This window comes from Odontesthes bonariensis, chromosome 16, assembly GCF_027942865.1.
Source record: "Odontesthes bonariensis isolate fOdoBon6 chromosome 16, fOdoBon6.hap1, whole genome shotgun sequence".
Lineage (NCBI taxonomy): Eukaryota > Metazoa > Chordata > Actinopteri > Atheriniformes > Atherinopsidae > Odontesthes > Odontesthes bonariensis.
In genome coordinates this window covers 20,941,380-20,964,311 of record NC_134521.1, presented here as the reverse complement: position 1 = coordinate 20,964,311, position 22,932 = coordinate 20,941,380, and the positions used below count along the sequence as shown (strand labels likewise).

General features: G+C 40.9%; 1 protein-coding gene and 1 non-coding gene across 3 annotated transcripts in view; both read right to left on the bottom strand.

Moving 5' to 3' along the window:
- sgcd (sarcoglycan, delta (dystrophin-associated glycoprotein)) overlaps window positions 1–22,932 on the bottom strand; it is a 395,576-nt gene that overhangs the window by 30,041 nt on the left and 342,603 nt on the right. The window lies entirely within an intron of this gene.
- Window positions 9,863–9,935, bottom strand: trnak-cuu (transfer RNA lysine (anticodon CUU)). The gene has a single exon. It is a non-coding gene; the product is annotated as a tRNA-Lys (tRNA).

Genomic DNA, 22,932 nt, shown 5'->3' with positions numbered 1-22,932 from the left:
TGTTCAAAAGTAACTGGAAAACAGAAAGTTCTACACCTTTTCAAATGCAGTACGGCACTTAAGTGGCCTGAATTCGGAGGGATGAAGTGTGTTTGTGAAGGCGAAGGCTTGCTGACACACTCACAACGTCAAACCACTGACATCTCCATTATGAGATTGTCATGCAAGAATGGATAAAACTGATCCTCCGTTGACTGGAGTTTGATTTCCAATCTGCGTTTCAAAACATTCAAAGACGAGAATGAAGTTTGGATGATTTAAATTTCCATAGAATTAAATTTTTCTTTTTCCTTTGGGCGATATTTCAACATTAATACATTTTACAGGCACTGGCTTGCCCCAGATCAAGTTTCTTTCCAACCAGGGGAAAACCTGCCAACATGACAAAGACAGAAAGCCGTCTTTTTTTCTTTTTTCCTGTCTAATTTTGGTACCGACGGAATTTCACAGTGTTTTTCTGAAAGAAAGCACTGAGGTAAATGCAATTCATGCCACCTAATGCAAGCATAAAATTGCATTACTTGGCATCTAAAACGACTGCAGTGACAAATAAAAGTATTTTTCACTGACATTACCTCAACAAAAATGGTTGCGGGACATGCCTGACTATTCTTTAGTTGAACAGGTGTTTAAAGGCCGAGTTCCACTGAAGTCTGGAGATATTTACACTTTTCCTCCTTCGGGGAACTTTTCATAACACAGATCAACCTGTCAAAAACTCAGGGAAACAAAATGCAAATTGGCGATCCTGCTCACCCACGTGGGAAACATAACTCTCTTCTTAATCACCACTACAGGTGGAGCCACTTCTGTTCTTCTTTGTTTTCTTCTGAATTTACCCAAATTGATTGAGCTGTGAAATTTAGCTTGTTGGGACAAGATGTAAATCACGCAGCACAAGCTGGCACCAAATTTGGGAATTTGGATTCAGATATGTCAAAGCATTTCAACTCAGATTGGAAATAAGCGGCAACAAGTGTTCTATCGTCTTCTGAATCTAAATTTTAAACATGAATTTTTCAGATTTTCAAAGACAAAAAAAAAAATTCTGTATTTCATTAAAGCTTCGGTGAGATTTCAAACAGTAAATTAGAAAGACAGTACAGGGACGTGGATGTAAAACCTGGAGTCATTGATGCATGTCGACCCTCCGTCTTGCAGTAAAATGAGAGAAGATAAAACAGAAGCCTCACTTTGAAATAAAGAACAGAGAGCTTTTTGCTGTGCTCTTGGCTGATGCTCTGCCTTTTACCTTAAAAGATTGAAGGATAAAACAGTCTGTCATTTTATTCTATTCCTTCAATTAGACCACCAACATCGATTAAGAAATACCAACACTAAAGTTTATGGAGAAAGATGCGAGACTTTGGCTCAATTCCACCCTTGTTTTTCAAGGCTACGATCTCCCTTTTCCTTGAAGGGTCAACAATCCGTGGTCATCTAGCGAATCCAAATGGCCCCAAAAGGCCTTGATGACCAATATTTCTTGAACTCCGTCCCCCTCGGAGGGATAGGTTCAAGTAGTATGGGGAGAGAGATTGGTATTGGAATATATAATAAGTCCAAAAAAAGGCCGGTGAAGGGTGAAACCAAGACAGACGTGGGCCAGAAATGTCTTTTAAATCTGTATAAAATCTGTGTTTGGGTAGATCACATTGGATCATGCTGAGCACATTATGACAGTTACACAAGGATATGATTTACATGCATGATATGCTCAAAACAGATGTTTTTTTAGTAAAAAAAAAAAAAGAAAAAACAAAATGCCCAGGCTTGTTGAAGATGTGAATTGAGCACAATTATTTGACTTTGCATTTTGCATCTGCACATCTATCCATCTATTTACTGAATCCAGATTCTCAGACCTTCCTCCCCCCCGTCACCTCCTCCAGCTCTTTTGAGATGATACAGAATCATTCCTAAGACATCTGAGAGATATAATCTCTTCAGCTGGTAATGGATGTGCCCCCAGGGCTGCCTCACGGTGGGACATGCTTGAAACACCTCCTCTGGGAGGCGTCCAGAAGGCATGCTGACCAGATGCCTGAACCACCGTAACTGGCTCCTTTGGATGCAGAGGAGCAGCAACTCTGCTCTGAGACCCTCCTGGATGACTGAGATCCTCACCCTATTCCTAAAGCTGAACACATCCACCCTTTGGAGATCTCGCGCTTTCAGTCACTACCCGTAGCTCGTTCACCACACCAGACCAGTGGAATGTCCACATCACTGGAGATGCTGCCTCAACCCCTCTGTCAATCTACTCTCAGTCCTACCCCCACTCGTGAACAAGACCCTGAGATGCTTCTTTGCTCTGTCCCAATCTGCCAATCTCAAGGAAGCTGAGGAGTGTGATACTCCTGTAGCTGGAACACAATGTCTGATCCTCCTTTTTTAAAGTCTGTGTAGGACTATTAGCCCATGGATCATTAGCTCATGGCAGATTTGGTACCATAAATCAGAACGGTCTTGTTTGCGGGGCTGTCGTTTTAAAGGGATGAGAGAAAAATTTGTGTAGAGCCACAGATGCTACAGATTAGTGACATTGCGACTCTGCAGATGTTAATATTTTTGCCCTGCTGTCTGCTGGAGTAACATTTTGAGTCAGAAGAGTGTGACGACTCCATTCATGTGCACCTCTGTGAATAAAATGTGATTTATCCGATTCTCTAAACACAAATTGCACATGAATACTGAGCAGGAAGCGGCAGCACGTCACCACGCTGACATGTTCATGGAGCAGCGAGGGCGGAGGGTCGGATGAGAAAATAAACGAGGCCATTAAAGATCAATGCGTGTGTGTGAGCAGCTGCGTGTCCGTGTGTATCCATGTATGTGTGGACGTGTTTACGAGGTAGTAGTCAAACCAGGGGCAGATATCATCAGTTGTGGCTTGAAGTATCTCAAAGGTGATGAAATACACAGACACACACACACCCGAAAAGACACTCCCTCCAGGAATAATCTCAATAACTGGTTGCAGTTGTGGACTATGCATGAGCAACATGCATCATTCCTAAGCCATCTGCGTTTAGCTTCATGCATTATGACACAGAAAAAACAAACACGATTTTAACACTTTAACATTATTACATGAGCATTTACATTTCCAATGTTACAGACTGGAACGTTACCAAATAAACTTGGACGTATTTGTAATTCATCAGCCAATGGGATTTGGATTGTAGGAACCAGCAACTAGCACAACTTGGCCTGCCGGCAGTTATAATAAAAAACAAAACACTTGTCTTCAATGCGGATTGGAGTCAAATGCCAAAAATAAATGTGCCAAGAAAAAGTCAAGAAGAACTGAAAATAATATTGCTGGTGGAAAGCCAAATATATATCAGTGAGTGATTACAGCACACTGGTGACTGAAGCAGATTAATGAAGAACAGAATCTGAGTGGATAGTGCAAATCCGCATAAACTGTAGATTGATCGATGCAGTCAAAGTGATGTCACCCTCTGGTTTATAGAGTACTCCTCTTAAGGCTTGAGTGTGGCATCTGTCCATCAACAACCTGGGATTTTGGAGCCAGAAATGACGTGTGCCGTGGAAATTATATCAAGTACTTTAAAGGAGAGGAATTAAGAGAAACTGGAAATACATTAATTCAGGCAAGGACATTGTAAGGGAGCGGCCTTACACCATAAAGGCTTGACGGTGAGAAGAAAACTAAAGTAATGACTTATTTAGGACTTATTTATGCTGTGTTGAATCGCTCGTCCCCATGTTTTTCAATGGTTTCAGAGACTATGGAAGCAAAACAAGATTGAAAGGAGCCCAGAACGGAAACAATAAAACACATAAAGTTTATTTTTTCCACTACGTTGCTGAAGGAATGAAAGCAACTGAGAACCCTGGGCACACTTTGAGCGTGAAACTGTCAATGACCATGCCCTTAATCATGCTTAGCTTAAAGTAAGTACATTTTTGTAAAATTACACCTGTCGAAATCTAGAATACAGACAGCTTCACGCAACAACAAAGACAAACAAGACATGGCAGGGGTCGTCTCCTGTGATTTAAAATACCCAAAAGAGCATTTAAGGGGGTAAATTTTTCTCTTTCCCCATCTTGACATCCCACTGTTTTACGTGGTTACGTGTCCCTTTTCCTTTTTGGTAATCAAGAACTAGTGGTGGCCTAGCCCTTCAACTGGGGTGTAATGGTCCATTTGGATGGGTAAATGACCACTACTCCCAGATCTTCAAAAGGAAAGGGACACCTTATCCATGTAACACAGACTGGTAGGGACACATTGTAGGGTTTAGTAGAGGAATTGGTATCGGGACAAAGTTCCATCGTGTTCTCGGTTGAAAGCAAAGTACGACTATCAGGCCCTGCTTAGAAGACCTGAGGGGTTCAACAGAGATTAGAATTTTACTTATGTATCCCTTCAGTCTTTATGCAAATTTACTGAGAATATACAGTGACCCATCCTAGCAAAGTGTGTATAATACAAAGGTAAAATCTTAAATATAACATGTCCAAGGATTAATCTCTGAGGAACCCCACAGGCCAAATGAGCACAAAGGAACACTTCTATTTAGAAAAAATAACAGATAAAACAAATTAATGCTTAACCAGACACCCCAAAAGAAATTTCTTTTCAATCAACAGAATGACCTGATCTCTATTAAAGGCCACAGAAAAATCTAAACTAACTCTTCAGATATGTGAGGCTCGACTTAACTGCAATGCGAGTACGTTCTGCTCTCCTTAAATCTGATGATGAAAGTGAGCTTTTCTATGCTCACGAAAGAAATCTTCAACTTTGGAGTCTTTTCTCCAAAACTTTTCTCTGCTACTCTTGTAAACAGTTTAGTAAAAGATCAAAGGGATAGAGAAGCTAATTCACAACAATAAGTTAATCCGTGAGGAGAACAGTAAGCTTTGGTGGCAGAATTGAAGTTCAGAGACATTTCCAGCTTTCTAGCCAGACCGGATATTTAGTCACTGCTCAGCTTAAATACAAAAAAAGTCAACTGAAAAGAAATGTAAAGAAAAGTTTTCTTTATCTGTTCAAACAACGAAAGCTTCTGGTCTCTCACAAGTTTGCAAACACATACAGCTTCTGTTAGTTTGAAGATAATAAGAAGGATGCACAGTTCTGGATTTTGACTGTCTTGACCTCACTGTAATGCACATACTGTAATCACAAATACTTGGTTTAATCCCTTATGAATTTTAATATGTTCCCAGCACATGGCAGCTGGATTGTCATTTGCAGTCACACAGCTCTGTGTTTACTAACTGTCTTTCTGTATCCACAATGAGGAGAAACCACACAGACAAAACTGTGCCGGAGGGGATTTCCATGCGCATCTCTAAATTCAATCCCATCTAATCCCCAGATGTAAATGATGACCGATTAGCGTGATCACAGTCATGTGGGAGCTGTAACCTTTCGAAGAAATTCAACACTTGTCTACAACACTCTGAGCAAATCTGTGTGGCTGTTCCGGTTTCCAGCCATGAAATTATGACCACTGACTCGACTTCTAACTGCATCAAACCCACTCTTATGCTGTCAGAGGAAATTCCACTCTCATGCTGTTAAGAAAAAAAAAAAAGATTAGTGATGTTCCACGCTGATTTTGGGCTAAAGTGTAATTTGCTGTCACGGCGTACCCAATTTCCATCAGTCTGGCTCAACTATCTCTGCTGCAGATCGTAACTGTCCGTATTTCCCTGAAATAGTCTGAAATCTGAAGACTGAGAGGGAACTGAAAGGCTGTGCTCTACTCAGCATAGCTGGCGAGTCTTTGATTTCACCCTAAGTTTTTCATTTTTTCCCACACCGTTCCATCTTCAACCCTACTCAAGTTCTCGGCAACCACCAAACTACATGCAAACTCCTGTGGTGGGTGAAAGACAAGCAAAGCTCAAAGAAACGTTGCTTTGCTCATGTTTTCTGTCAAAGCAGCCTCCCGATTTCTCTGGTTTCTCTTGTTGAACAGCATATTTAAGTCTGCTTGCACCAGTGTAGATGGTAAACCCTCGCTGGCTGCTGGATGTGGTCTTCACGGTGCGTTTGGGTGCTATTTGTTTGCCCGGATGCTCGCAATATGAGGAAACCCCGCAGTGGTCCTCTCGTCGCCGCTGTTTCTCGACTTCTCTTTGGTGTTTAAGAACCCTAAGACTGAAGATCAAGACTACTTTACTACATTTTTACATTTGCTTGTTTTTATTCACTCACTGTTCACGTTTGCCACATCTTTGTAAATCTTTGTTAAAGAAAACATCAAGGTTGGGTTTGACGATTCAGAGCTTCACAGCGTTAATCCAGCACGCCAGAAACACCCCTTTTCACGATGTTTATCTAATTTATTGAAAAGTTATGCTACAGGTTAGCTCTGATGTTGATATGTGATAGAATCAGGTGCTGGAAAAACAGAACATAAAGTCATAACGAGAAAGGCAGCATTTGACACCCTGGAAATGAGAAATGACTGTCAAATGAACAGCAACATTTAGCTTATCAGCTCGCTTATATTACGCAGCATGTTGCATTTACCATGTCAAAGAGATAGGGAGGCATTTACTGAAGTGGGGAGTAGGAAGGCAGTAACAGTTGAAGCTACAGTAAGTTGATAGGTTTCCATCAGACTCCCAAAAGACATGTGATCAAGGACAAATGGAGCCTTTTGTATCGAAAAACATTTGCACTACGAGTGGCAGAATCAGGCACAGATTCAGTGGGTATTGTATAGTTTTTATGGAAGGTTAAAAAAAACAAAAAACCTTCAGCTCCATATTTGAAGAGAACATTCTGAGCTTGAATATCATCTGAGTGAATTACGCTTTGAGTGTGTGCTCCGAGGCGATTTGAGATAAAACCATCACAACCAAGGACGACCACAATGACAATCACATTGGGTGAAAAAAGCCAACATGCCTCTGTTTAATGTGTAAACTGTGAGTCAGTCAAAAACAAAAGTGTGTGACATCACCGCACTCTAACCTGAACACTCAAAAAGTCCCATCAAAAATCAATCAGAAAATGTGTACTCACTGTGTAATCATTGTGTACTGACCATAAAAGATATGAAAATACTGTTTCGGTTATCCAAATAAAATCCAACTTCCCGTGACCTGTTTAAACTCTGAATAATGTTTCTACTATGCAGTATGCCTGAGCCGTAGGGCTCAGAACAGCAGGAGTATGTAAATCCAAGCTCATTGCTTAGAAAATCTGTGTTTACGTTTGTTCAACACTTATTTTCCAAGAAAATAGAACGAAAAAAGTCTCTTGTATCGATCACCGGTTTGCGCTGCTGTCAGGTTATTGGACCAATGTGGTACTAAAAGAGGTTTAAACTCAAGAAAAAAAGTTAACAGAGTTAGGTTGAGGCCAAACGCACAAATAAAAAAATAAATTTAAAAAGGCTGATCTTCAATTGAACCACATCATGGTATGAGAACATAGAAACGGCCTCATTCGTCAACCAACGCAACAGCAGAGCAGTGCGCTTTGGAGCCCAATTATTACAACAAAACTGCAAACTCTTATTGGTGTTATAACCTCACAGAGGCAGAGAGACCTGCCTCCAAGAACCCTGCAGGACCAAGAGGTTTGATATTCACTCATTTAATATTTTTCTCCCTCTACCCCCTATTATCCTCCTCTCACTTTCCATCATTTGCTTTAGCACATAGTCTGCTGCAGTATGTGATGTTTTCCCCTTAGTATTACAGACTGAAGGTGTAGCCAGCAGCCTTTTCTAATAAATAGCCTGCACTCCCAGCTGAGACACTTGCCCTTTTTCTTCAGAATGGGAGGCCATAAGGAAATCAGCAGCTTTTATTAAAGGGGGGGCAATTTTCCACCTCGACAGTAGGTTTAGGCTGCCGAATAGTGTGTGCAGCTGTGGATTAGTGAAAGTAAAGAGAGAGGATTTAGATCAAAGTGGGCAAGATAAGGGAAAAGGGGAAATGGTGGAGGAGAAATGGATGTAAAAAGCTTGAAGAAACTCAGAGAAGAAGCCAGGAAATATATATATATATAAAAAAGAGGCTACGACAGTCAAGTGACAGATGGATCTCAGCTTAAGTGAAAGCCAGCGGGTAAAAAAAAGTTGTGACAACCCACCAACAACATCGACCACACTGCAGGTGAATATGAAACATTTATCCGAAGTCATCGTTTCACTCCTCAACTTCTGCTCTGCTTTTTTTCTGCCTCAATTGGTTGACATAGCATGGAGTCACAGCTGCCGCAGTGACAGGATTGCTCAAACAAAGGATCCAACCGACATTGTTGCAATGCCAGCGTGGCGCTGGTGACAACGAATGCGCAGCAGCCTTCCACAGCAGCTCCATCATCCTCCCCGGCCTGCACCGAGTGACAAGCTGTCATCCCATGTTGAATAATACAGAAAACAACTGCGTATGTACAGTTTTTGGAGGCACTGTGAGTGTTTCCCAGCATCACAGCGCAGTTTGTCATTTGGATGAATCATGAGAGGGAAGTTCTGGAGGCAAGAGATAAAAGTGGAGAGAGAGAATGAGAGATTTCATAGCAGACAAGTTGCAGGCAGGGCCGGTCTTCATTAGCTGTGTTTTTGCCAGAGGCTGGCATATGATGCTGTAGTGGAAAGGATAAACTATCTGATGCCAGGTCACCCGCCTGACCACATATCTGTCTGCACTCCCCACACTGAATCCCTCTGCCTGTCTCAAAACCTCCCGATCACTGCAGTGTTTATTACCAAAAATTACCCAGCCACCACGTGTGCAGTTTAACATTAAATAGGGTAACCAGACGTCCTCTTTTACCTGGACATGTTTTCCCTTTGCTAAAAATTGCATCTGTCTGGAATTTCGAAATCGTCTGGGATTTTGCTCTATCTCAGCCTCATATATGTTTACATCGGATAAGTGTTGCGTGTCACTACAAACACTAAGTTATTATTTTACATTCGCTCTAATCATAGCCGTACAGCATAGATCGAGTGAAAGTGATAGAGACCCCCAGTGCGCGGAGGTGTCCTCTATTCTTAGAGACTCAAATCTGGTCACCCCACAATAAATGATTAGCTTAATTTTTTGCATAAACATGGTTGCAAAGGTTAACATTGTAACCATTATGATTTCCACCTTACTGGTGTACAAAAAGAAATCCAGAGATAGCTAAGCGCCACATCAATGTGTGCTTACACACAAGCCAACATCTTGGAATCAACTGAAAAGTTGCAGCTATGACATAAGTTGCATCCTCAATGTTTAGTACGAGCTGTTCAAGTTCTGCATCAGATTTCAGTCCTTTACTATCCAAAATGTATTCCTCCTGAGGAAAATCAACACGATATTTACCCTTGCCTTGGCTCTTTTTATTTTGTCATTTTGAATTTGCCACTGAATGCGGTTTCTTTGTGGGAGGGGGTGGTGGCGAAGGTACAGTTGGCTGGCCTGTAGCTTCTGCCATTATCGTATTAACTATGCTTTTCACTATTGTTTCTACCTATACTACTGTTAGCTGGCACAAGCTAATGCTTCATTTTTGTTTTTCTTCTGTTGGCTCCAAGGCAGAGTAGAAACTGTGTTGACTCTGGTGTTCTTCATGTACAACATTCAATTAAATTTTCCATTTTTGTTGACTTCTCTTGCTGAATTTTAGATGTTTTGAAAATAACTTTCCATAAAAAAACATGGAAATACACGACCTACAGGGCCATTCTGACAATAAAGACTCTTGATTGGCAGTGTGTGTTTTTGACTCATATTGTGCATTTAAGGAGGTTTGTGTCCATTCAAAGAATCACCACTGAGGACACTGTGATGGTGGTAACAGAGTTGAACTTTGACTCTGCCTTAAAGTGCTGGATCAAACATCTATTGTTTATTAAAACTGCTACGCCCAATGTGGGGCTCGAACCTACGACCCTGAGATCAAGAGTCTCATGCTCTACCGACTGAGATAGCCGGGCTATTCACACATTGGAAAAGATTGTGTTAATCAAATATTTCTGAACTAGTGATGCACGCTTCTGAGTAGGACTTATAATGGCAAAAGGAAAGTATGCTTTATTCATAGAACAAATTTATCATTGAAATGTAGAGAGAGTTCTTAGGTAATTTGATTTATGAGCCACGCACCCCCGCAATTATCATCATCATTACCATAGTTCATAAATTTGACCTGGACAGTGGTTGTCAGTCTGCTCCTGGGGACAAAGATGATTAAAGGGACTCCACTCTGTTAGCAGATCACCTGATCAGCTCTTTACTTCTCATTTATTTTCCCCATCGCCCCCCAAATGCCCCCTTCATATGTTACCTCCATTACTCTTGAACTAGAGCTCAATAAGTTCGTCATGCTGCATTAACGTGCCCTGATTCTAAGATTCGTCACACATTCCAGCGAGCGAACACCTTTTCAAATCAACTTCTTAATTTCTGTTACTTTTTAAAGAAAATCTCTATGTGACTCTCGCACGCTGAAGTCAAATCTGCTCTCAATGAGCAAACTTCATGCCATTATCACAAAGCGGGCTCACAAGAGTGATCATTCGCTGCTTATTATTCACCCTTAAAAGTGATAATCGACGTCTTTTTGGAGCAGTAAAGGCAACATTTGGATTTAAGTGGACATAAAATGTTTTTACTTGCATATTAAGAGAAAAAAACACGATTTTTTTTTGGCAACAATATCTTTTAAAGTTAATAACAGTTATCCTTACTCTCAAAAAGAAAAACCACTGGCAGTGGCTGGTTAAAACAGGCAGTGAGACAGATGTGCATAGCTGACCGTGCAGTGACTAACGTCATTCGATCTTAGAAAGAGAGATAGATGCAAAAAGATAGTTAAGAGCCAGCCCAGAACCTTCATGTCTGTGTGTGTTTGAAGCCTACAGCCGGAGGGGTGGCAGTAATGAAGTCCTGAGCCTCTAATTGGAAAGAATGACAGTGTGCAGGACGTTTGATTTTCCTCTGCAAATAAGACTGCCAGGAGAGACAACTTGAAGAGCAGTGGGCCCGGCCGATTAACATGGCTGCGCTTGTGCACTTTAATAGACCCTCCAGAAAAACGCGGGCATGAATCCTTGATTACGTGGGCTAAAATCCTTGATCTTGCGGGCTAAAATCCTGGTTTTTGCGATTGAATATGCGTTTTTTTTAATGATTTTATGCCGTGAAATTGCGAGAAGTTGAAACTTGTGAATTATGCAAAAAGTTGTGAATTATGCAAAGTTGCAAAATATGCTGCTACTGAATGAAAAAGAGTCATTTTAAAGACCTCCTTTTCTTTTATGCTCCAACACACAGTTGCACGGGGTGCAGAAAAGTTTCCCCCCGCTTTCGTGCAAGACATCGGGGTACTGGTTTGCCCGGTCTTTGGCAGTAATGTGCGTCGGTAGGTGAGATCGATTAGCTTATTTCATTTTTTCTCTCGTTAATTTTTGACATTTTTTTCTCTTCCCAACTTTATGCAGAAAGGGCGGAGATTGTGAAATCAAGCGAATCCTGCATATTTCGCATATTTTGCGCGGAAAATGTGATTATTGCTTTGAATATGCGGCTTTTTTGAAAAATATTGACCCCCGCATAATCAGCGGTATTTTGCTGATTTTGCAATAAAATCAGCGATCGCAAAATCGCGTTTTTATGGAGGGCCTAGCTACTTTAAGCTCCCTTCAATACAGTCGTTTGCCTTTTATGCATCTTGATAAGAACATATACACTGAATTCGTCTTATGTATTTGATGAGTCTGTTTCATGAAGGACAATCTCAGCTTTAGCTGATTAAATGGCTCCTCTGGTCTGTACTGCTTTACTGCAACCTCTCCAAAAGAAGAGTGAAGGTGGTGGAAAAAAATGAATCAATAACGAGGGGAATGTCTGGAGAAATGTTTTCCTGAACAGTATTCACTATGTGGTCAGACTTCTACAAAGGTCTCTTCCTCATGGTTTGCACTTTTATGCTTCATTTCAAAGAAGGGAAGAAGTTGGATTTTTTACAATGTTGTGCGATAATGGTTTAGGAATAGACTTTATATGTTTTGCAATGACATGACAACCGACCTTTTAAATGAATTTTGAAGTTGGACATTAGAAAGAGCTGACGGTCATGTCAAAATTGGAAAGAGAGCAAATAAGAAATTAGAGGAGATTGTCACGCACAAAGTTACAAAGGCCACATCTCAACACGACTGGTTTTGGTTAGATAATCTAATAATCTAGTCTACTGGGTGATGAAAACAATAATAATAATAAAAAAAAAAAAAACTATGAATCTACATTATTTAGATATCCATGTTCTATATTTCATCCCCCGAAGTCCAAAAAAAAAAAAAAAAAAGGTGGTACTGATGAGGACGTAAATAAAAACAGAATTTATTATTTGAAAATCTCATAGAACAAGATTTTATTTGCAGTAGAGCAATGAGTTAGATGTTGAAAGTGAGACATCTTACTATTTCATGAAAAATAGTAGCTCATATTCATTTTGGTGGCAGCAATATGTCTGGAAATAAGTTGGGACAGGTCCACGTTTCCCACTGTGTAGCTTTCCCTCTTCTTTTAACAGCAGTCTGTAAACAACTGGCGAGACGTTTTTCATTGCTGGTTGGATATTGGGTCTGATTGGTCTGGAACTTTGCTGCTTTGTAAAAGTCAAAGTCCACCCTCCTACCTCATTGTAAATGTTTTTGAGCACCTTATAGTTATATAAAATGACATTTATAACAGTTCCACCTAATGTAAAACACAGTCACGTTTCTAAAAATGAAGCTGTTGGACCTTTGAGAGAGGAACGTTGTCCCATTCTTGTCTAATGCAGGATTGTAGCTTCTTATCAAGCCTTGGTCTCCTTTGTCATATTATACATTCAAAGTGTTCACAGTTTTACATTGACTGACATTTTTCTGAAATTGCTACACAGTTTGCAGTAACAGTTTGAAACTCAGCCCATTATTCCGGGAGACTCTGCCTCTCTAAGGTGCTCTTTTTATATTCAATCATGTTACTGACCTGTTGCTAATTAACCTGATTAGTTGCAATATGTTCCTCCTGCTCTTTCTTCTTAGTACCACTTACTTTTCCAGCTTTTTGTTGCCCCCGAGACGTGTTCATGAAACCGTAAAATGTCTCACTTTCAACATTTAATGCTTGATTTATTGGGATTTCAGCACAGGTACCCTGATGAGTCTGCAGCTAGGCAGCCTGCCCTGACAAGTTTTACTCTCCTTAGGCCACTTTTGGGACTTCCTTTCCACTGCTGGGAACAAGGACCCCAGCTGTTTAGATGCCCTAACTCAACCATGTAGCCATCGCAATTTGTCCCCTGTGAAAATTTCTCAAATTTCTCCCACCTGCCCTTTCTTTCTAGCCTAGCAAGCCAGACCCGTACAGCAAAAAGCTGTACAGGGGTCTAGTGACGCTGGATAGCAGTGTGGGCGGGATAAACGGCTGTCTATCAAGTTTAACGCCACGCAATAGGATGGCGCAACAACCAATCAGAGCGATGAAGAAGTTTTATGTAGTCAACGCGACGGAATGTACATCGTGGTTTGTGGTCTATGGCCTGAAAAGCTGATTACTCTTAAGCTATAAACTCTGTAAATATATAACTTTAGCAACATTTGAAACATTTTCAGGCGAGAAAGTAGTCATTTAGACCCCCAAGGTGTTGAAAATCTGACAAAATACCAGCTATTTACAATTTTGTTCCCACGAATTTGTCGCTACTAAAGCTAGCCGCAGTGAGCAACGCACTTCCGGTTTTGCCGTTCGGCCCGCCGTCTTCGGTACATCATGCTCGCAATTGACTGGGGATTGCTCTCAGATGTAAGTTTACTTCGTTTCCCTATAAATCTAAAGAGAGCTAGCTAATGGAAGGCAATATAGCTGTTATATAAGCCTGTTCGCCGGGCGCAGCCATTGTTTACCTCTCTCTGGAACTACACACTGAAACGTCGCACCTCTGTCGTCACTAGGTAGCCCGGCCTCTGACCCCGCTCCTCACGATTTGATTGGCTCGATTAAGTTTTGATTTGGAACCTCGCAAAACGACCACAAGTGACTAGACTAGCCCCGGTGCAAATTCCATTTGCGGCCGCTAGGGGCGTCTAGATTTCTAGGCTACTTTCTTTCTGCTTCTAACCCAACATTTCCAAGGACAGAATGTCTGGATCATTTGTGGGTAATTTGGTGCTTGTTTTAGAGGCTTATATAGCCTTAACTAACTGGTAGGAAGTTCCATGCATTTAACTTCTGTTTAACCTCCGTTTCACCAGAACTGAAGCACTTACAGAGGCCCGAGTTTTGCCTGGAGGCATCAGCATCTTCTGGATCTGACTTTTCCCCTCAACCATTGTGACTCATCTGTGACTTCCCACACCTGCGTGATCGATTCAACACATTCGACACTCGACTGTATTCAGCAGCGAACCTGTCTGACCGGTGTTTCCTTTCATGTGCCTCTTAACTGCAATGTAATCAGTCCTCATCTGCTGGCCAGTCGATGCGCGGCCCGCAGTCTCGGATCGATGCGGCCCACCTGCATTTACACAACACTCGCCACTCGATCTTTACACTCTGTTCTCCACCCCTCCTCTCATCATCCTCTCCTCCGTCTATTTGCCTCGTAAACAGACTGTATGAGGGATCGATAAAAGCCATCCCAGGGTTTTATTTTGACTTCCTCCTGTGAAAATATCACAAACTCCTCATTTGAAATGATTTCATCAGTCGGTGTCCAAAAATGTGACCACAGTCATGCTTTCTCCGGACCTTTTCCTCCCTTCTTTTTACCTTCTCATGTTCAGTTTCTCCTCTATCTGACCTGCTTTTCTTATTTTCCATGTTTCCTTTCCTTCAGTTCCCTTTTTCACATCAGCTGTTTTTTCCTACCCCCCCCCCCTCATTCCTTCCTCTCCCCCTTGTTGCCCTCCTGACAGAAGTCCTTCCCTCCTGGTTTATTTTCCTCCACTTATTTTCAATCCTCTTTTCCTTAAATAGTTACCTTATTTTCTTCTTTTGTCTTCCTTTATTTCTTCTTTCCTATCGTGTTCACCTCATTTACGTTTATCCTTCCCTCTGTCACTTCTTTTCTTTCATCATTTTCAATTACAGAAACTTTTGGGCTCTCCATACACTCTTCCCTCTGCTGTCTTAATCTCTTTTCCACTCATCTTTCCATCTTTCAGATTAGTTTCCTCTCGTCGTGATCTCATCCTCCCTACTATCTTTCCTTTCCTCAGTCCTCAATCTAATCCCTCCATCAGTTATTTGTGTTTTTTACTTTTTATTGGTTTCACACCTTTCTTTCCTCTGTTTCCTCTCTAATCTTTCATTTAACTGCCTCTTGTCATGGTTCCTTTCATTCCATCTACTCTAATTTTCCATGTTTTTTGCCTGCCTCTTTGTTTATTCATTTTTCTCTTTCGTTTTCTTCATTTCCTCCCCTCTTTTCTTCATCTCTTTGTATTTAGTTACTCCCTTTGTTTCTTCATTTGACTCATTCTTGTGTTTCTTTTCTCATTCCCTATTTCCTTTACTTCCCCTGCTTCTACCTGCATTTCCTCATCACCTTCACATCTCTGGATCTATGTGCAGCTCTTTATGCTTAACGTCCATTCTTCGGTTGTTTGTTTCTTCCTTCATTACTCTCTTTTTTCCACCATTGCCTTTCTTTCCCATCTCTATGACTTTTCCCGCCCCCCCTTTCCGCGTTTTTTGCCGTTCATCCCTGAAATCAATCAGGAACTTATGAAGCATGCAGCAGGATAAATCAGTGGTGTTTGGAGGCCTCATGAGGATTCACTTAATGGTATTTCATGTTGGCGGGTGACTGTTACTGATAAGGAACAGCAGCACCGGAAAGCAGGAGAGTGAAAGAGAGAAAACCGGGGTGAGGCGAAGGTTAGGAAGAATGGACGGATGGAAAAATGTGGTGGATGAAGAAAGAAAAACTGGAGAAGATTACCAGTCTTGATAAACCCTATAAAACACGTTGAAATTTCAGTCCACCTGTCACTGAGAAGTTATTTTGTTTATCCACACAAAACCCTTTGGGGGCAAAGAATTATGGGTAAGATATTGTATTATGAAGACTTGTAGAGATATTACAGAGCCAGGGGGGGGGGGGGGGGGACCTTAGTGTTGCAGAGCTTTTACACATACCTTATTGTACATACAATAAATGTGTGGTGAGCCACAGCCAAGGTGAATACCCCAATGATGAACTAACTGCTGTAAAGCTCAGACAGAAGGAGGAAACTATTTGTCAGAAGGTTGGCTAAATAACTGTGGAGGTTGATCAAATGTTAAGAAGAGTGCCAACCATAGTAAGTGCATGTTATTCAGTGTATGATACACTGATTGATGGTACTTGCTGTCCCCCTCAGGCCACAAACAGGGCAGTCATGTGATTGGGGAGTTTCAGGGAAGTTCCTCAGATCTTTTTTTTTTTGTGCGCGCGCCTGTGTCTGTATGAATGTAAAGCAAACCAAACTGCAAAATTATAACAAGTCCTCCAGTCTCAAAAACAAAGTGGGCCGTTTCTTCAAGCCTTTAAATACGACCCAACTACTGCTCCAAGAGGTGTCAGGGGGGACATTTCCTCCGGCTTTTCTTTAACAAGCCACAAAGTACTTGATGGTGCGATTTTGCTCTTTTAGATTCCTTTCATTGTACTTGAAATGATATGTATTCATAAAGAAAGTTTCAGTTCATTAAAACCACACTGGACCCATTACTCATCCTCAACCCTGACTGAATGTTGACAGACAATAATCTTTGAACCATGCTGTGTTTGTACATAACTAAACTACATTTTGCTCATAAAGACAAAAAACTTTAGTCATCTCCACCTTTATGGTTGTTTCTCAGAGGCTCCGAACAGAGAACTGGAGTTTCTGCCCAGACCGACAGAGCGACTGGATGAGGTGACAGCAGCAGTTGGAGCTGCTGGTGTGGCTCCAATGTATTTTTATTTTAGGTTTGTAACCCAGCCAACCATCTGTTCCAAAAAACCTTCATCTGGGAGAACGAACAGGGGCCATTAGGACTACACACCACCTTAAAGCCTCCTCAGAGCAGCTGTCAACTTTCTCTCCTAACAAATGCTCTCAGAGTACACTCACATATATATCTGCCACCATAAACCGTCCACCAGACAGTGTTAATGCTGTATTATTCGGACTGGATGTAACCCTTTCACATAATGACATGACCTTTACGGCGGAGCTTCATAGGAAGTGACACATTGTTCGTTTTTACTTATTCTTGAAGACAAAACTGCTGGTCCGGCACCATCCTCTGCAACATTTTAAAGGGGAACTCCGGGGCATTTGAAGCGCAATCCCATTGCTAGAGGTTGTCAAATACTGATAGTAGGACACAGACAGGTGCAAATCGGCGCTCCCTGTGCGGCGATTGCGCTGTTTGCGCAGCCTGTCATGCTAGCCAAATACGTGGTGGCCAAGGGGCAAGTGCTAAACCTTCCACGTAAAACAACAACTTGCACACTGCAGAAACGTCACACCACTTTATAAACCATCCGACAATAAAGTCACAAGCCTTACCATCAAAACCATATGCATGGTTCTCACATTACTGGCATGGGGACGTTACAAAACAACTTTATAAGCAAATTGCAATACATGCCCACTAATATTGTTGTAATGTTTTAAATACTTGAACACAGTTTTTCTAGAGAAGATAATTGTTTTGTATATGGGAGTATCGTCCATTGACTCTTTTGGGCTTTCACATGCGCGAGCATACCAACAACCGGTAAGTGACATGCTGCTTATAAAGTTGTTTTGTAACGTCCCCATGCCAGTAATGTGAGAACCATGCATATGGTTTTGATGGTAAGGCTTGTGACTTTATTGTCAGATGGTTTATAAAGTGGTGTGACGTTTCTGCAGTGTGCAAGTTGTTGTTTTACGTGGAAGGTTTAGCACTTGCCCCTAGCCACCACGTATTTGGCTAGCATGACAGGCTGCGCGAACAGCGCAATCGCCGCACAGGGAGCGCCGATTTGCACCAGTCTGTGTCCGAATATCAGTATTTGACAACCTCTAGCAATGGGATTGCGCTTCAAATGCCCCGGAGTTCCCCTTTAAGGTAGAATACAAAGGAAAAAAAAACAAACAACTGGATGAGTCAAACACTACAAACTGATAAATCATGCTCAACATAACTCTCACATATTGAGATAGCAATCATTCTCTCTTTGTCAAGGCGAAATTTGAAATAAAGAAAACATTAAAAATATCAATAAGTAACAGCGGTATGTGCCACCTGCAGAAAATTATGTTTAGTTTCAACAGTTGTTTCATTTCAGGTTGTTAGAAGAAACTAGGATAAATGGAAAAGGGCCAATCTGAAAGTCTTAATAAGATTAAGAAACACAAAAAATGTTAAAACTGAATTTCTTCCGTAGGTCATGAGTGAGACGAAGACTACGTATCAAGCAGATACTGCAGCATCCCTCCTAGAATTGAATCTCAGCTGTCATCTCATCTGAAGGAAACTGCATGAGTGATGATTCATACCGACTGTCATGCCTTCTGAAAGCAGTATCTCTCACCAGAGAGCAAAAAAACTCATTTTTAATTAAGACCGTGCGGTCACAATTACAATGTGTCAGAGCAACTCAAACATCATTCAAAGTTAATTGTCTAACAAGACGAAAAATTGCAAACAAAATGCAGAATGTCAGGCCTCATACAAATCTAGGATTAACAGGAATGTTGGCTAAATAGTAAATCATGTTTAGCAAGTTAGTAATTCAGTAACAAATATTTTCATCATTCAGTCATGAGCTGTGTCTCAACACAACTCGCTACACTGAACACCGTGTACCGCTGTCAGTGTGTTAGCATCACATCATGATAATGAAGACACAGGTTTTAAACGCGGTAATTAACGATACACGTGCATTAGGGCGAGTTAAACTGTGTTCATATCCGGCTTGTTTCATTACAGTTGATGGGAAAGCATTGTTTACTAGCATCTGCTGCTAACTTTCAGCTACGCTGCAAGCTACTCACCTCGCCACAAGGGTGGAGCGTGGGCAGGGTTGAGCACTTCATAAGCATATTTAAGCATATATATACATATATAGATAAATACATATCTCATATATCTCAATAAGACCTCAGCATAATGTGTGAAATTATCAGAAAAAGTGCATAAAAGAGCATTATATGTCACTTTTAAGTGGGGCTTACTTGGTGTCTAAATACCTTTAGGCCAGGCAAGGTGACTCTGACATGAGGTGATGTCAGAGGAGGGTTGAGACCAGAAGACTGGTTACTTTACGGTGGATTGGATTTTGGAAAACAAGGCTCTGCTCAATATGTGGGCAGATGATGATGAACCAAAGACAGATCGAGGGTGTTTGCCGTAATGAGGAAGCATTACGTTGCGGAGCCAGGTTAGCTTAATACCCAGCCAACACAGGGCCACCATAACTTCACAATTGCCAGGGTGGTATCCAAAGGAAGAATTAGAACTTTTATGAGACAGCGTAGCTTGGCTAAATTTCACTACCTAAACAGTTAAATATTTAATCTACGGAATCTAACCAGGAACTTCTGGTTGCTGGTTCATTTCAACCACAGCTTGATGAATATGAATATGTTTGAACTGTAATTTATCATGAGTGTGTTATTAGTTTTAGTTCACAGTGAGTGGGTTTTAGGGCAGCACTCCGGGCCCAGCGGCCCCTCATTTGAAATGCAAAGTGGCGCTTTGCTCGAAGATTCAAGCCCTGCCTACAAGCATGCACAAGCTGGAAGATAGCTCCTGCCCACAGAGGGCCGATGGTGTAGGTGTTGCTTCTGTAAAATATGGAGCAACGAAGATTGTGACCCTGACACCAGAAGAGTGGCTAAGAAAAGGTCCAAGCTTGGGTCTGAACAAATTCTAAATATAGGCCTTGTAGATGTAATATGAGAGAAGACTTTATTAACTATCAGCTACAAATGTGTTCTGAAACAGACTCTGACATAGACCTAAATAAAATAAGTGATCTACAAGTTTCTTATGTCGCAACAAACTATACAGAGGAAGCAGACAGCTCATGCTTAAATATGATTGGCTCAGAAGAATTAGGGGCGGGGTTCAATTGTCCCTCAAACCTGATTTGCTCATAGCAAAAGCTTGAGGAAATTTATCTTGGCAGCAAAATTAAATTTAAGAAATACATATATATTTTTCTAAAAATAAAGATACAATTGTACATAATTAAATGAACAAAAAAATATGCTTCATATAGTTTATGTTTTTATCATTTGTCTTCATATATCCACATTTATTTATTCTTTTATTTATTTGTCTTTATATACATTTTTATTACCATTTTTCCTGTATATATTTCTTTATTTATTTCCTTTTACAGATGTATTCTCTTTTTTGACAGTCTTATGAGAAAATACTTTGTAATTAGTTTTTATTTATTCACAAAAAGGCTTTAATGTACCGCTAAAGTGATTTAAATGATAGATGAAGGTTTTCCAACTACAACTTAGACACACCTCAGCGAGGTCAAAGGCAATTACAGAATCTTTTGTCAAAGATCTACGATCGTACGGTGTGTTGAGACTGACTTGCTTCATAACATGATGCTGCACAACTATTAAACTGAGATAAGACACCAACGATACAAATGTGTGCCAGACTTGTATATCAAAGTAAAGAATGATGTAAAATAACTGCCAAGAAGTACTAAATTGTCATGTGTATGGAAATGATTTGCTTTTATTTGCAATGGAAAAATTGATAATCAACTGTAAAAAAAATTAAGATCGGTGCCAGACCGAAACAGATAATTGTGGTTGAAAATGTATCATCCCTGAATCGTGACATCTCACATCTAGATACACACCTCTGGGTACAAGCCAAGGGAATGTGAGCTTTTGTACCAAGTAGTTAAAGATCAAAACGTTTCTGTTTGCAATCCTTCATCAAATACAATCACAGCTTTTAGCTGCTACAGAGCACAATAGCAATAGGTTCCTTCCTTTTCATCTGTCTCCATCTGGGTTTGCCTCTTCTTTTGTCTTTGAGGCAATTTCCTCCTCATAAATCTGGTGTTTAAACCCAAAGAGGAGGTAAAAAGACAAGGTGGATGAAGGTGAATGTAGGATTTGATGTAGTGCTGATGAGAGCGTGGACGTGGCCTAGAGGAGGGGGCAGCCTAAGTCGCACAACAGGAAAGTGAGAATGTACATTATCATGAAATATATTTAGCTGTCCTCCATCTCATTACAGCAGGTCAAAGTGAGCTGGAGGAGAATCTGGGTTGAACAGAGCAAAATGAGCCATTGGACACATTTAACAAGGTGGGGGGGGGGGGGGGGGGGGGGGGGGGGCTCATGCCTGCAGCACTAACAGACAATTAAAATCCCTCCATCTCGCATGAAGAGCAATCTTTATGAATGTGATGAGATTACTAAGTATTCTGAACATCTGAGACATGGTTTGGCAATTATATATACATAGACATACAGTATAAATATATATATAATGCAATAAAGCAGCCGGGTAGCAGTAGGGGTGAGAGGCCCATTTACTTTGAAATATTTTTCTCCTGTTTATATTCAGTGAGTTAGGCAAGATCTCATGAATTATATCTTAAGTTTTCTTTTGTTACAGGTTAGATGAGTTTTGTTAAACTTGAGATTGTTTTGTTCGTTGTTTTGCCCATGCACGTGTAATCTACCATTCTGTTTGGTAAAAAATCTCTCATAAAGGACTGCAGGTTGGAGGTGTGGCACTGGAGTCGCTTTTAGTGTTGTGCTCCGGTTACCCCAAGCCCAGGAAGAACACATGTAACCAAGGCAACCAGCAAAAAGACGTCGACGAGGGTGATGGTCACTTTGCAGAAAGAATGTAAATTTAGATTGCATATTAGCACAACACAACCAGGAAGTGACAAAAAAGTTTCAGGAAAGTCCTCCGTCCTCCTTATGAGGACTTTGTGTTTTCTTAAACAAAAGACTTGAGACAGGCGCCTGCTCTCATGAGTCATACTCCCCTTCTGGCGCTTGCACAGGCAGTAGGAACGAGTCATGAGCTGTATTGAGGAGTATTAGCAAATGACCTCTATGATTGTTTCAGTGGGAGGACTCGTTGTCCGATACGTCCTCTGCAGATGATCAATTCAACAGCTTTTTTTTCAGCTTTCCTAAAGCAAAATCCCCAACACTAAAGATATCCCACAACATTCTGCTGCCTGTAAAATCCCATCACAACATCGTACGCTAACATGTGGCAGACCTTTACAAATGCACACTAAATAACCTCAAGCTTCTATTGTTAGAAAGCATCAGAATGGTGAGTAATCATGAAGTTAACTGAAGTGTAAGAATAATGTGTGACTCAGTTAATTCTTCTCAAACAGTAAATGTCAAATATACTGTAGCCTACTATTTTGGAGGCAGACAGAACGCAATAGAAGGAGGGGGAGCACATGGTAAAAGTTAAGAAACTTAAGTTGGTTTTGTTCAACTCTCTTCGGAAAGTCCAGCTATCGGTCAGTTTACCTGCTACACCGAACCACACAGAGTTTCCTGCTTCAGCTGGAGCCACCACCATGTCTGCCACCGCCACCACTGTCAAGGACACTCACAGAGCCCAAGTCCAGTCAGTATTACAGTGCCACCTTGGATCTGTCCACACCTTCCTCATTTATGGACTCAGATTTATGGAGTCACGTCAAAAACATCAATCCTTTTGTTCAAGTTGATTATTTTTGTAAATAAACACCTGAATTTTACCTGCTAGCCTCAGTTAATTTCTTAGTTCAGCCTGAACTTAACCCAAACCCTAACAACATTGAACTTAAACACAACAGTTCAAAAGATCCTTTAATTTCCTATCTTTAAAAGACCAAAAAAAAAATAATAAAAGACTTCAGAACATCGTACAGTATGCTCTTAAAGTGTATTAGCTGTAATATCACGAAAA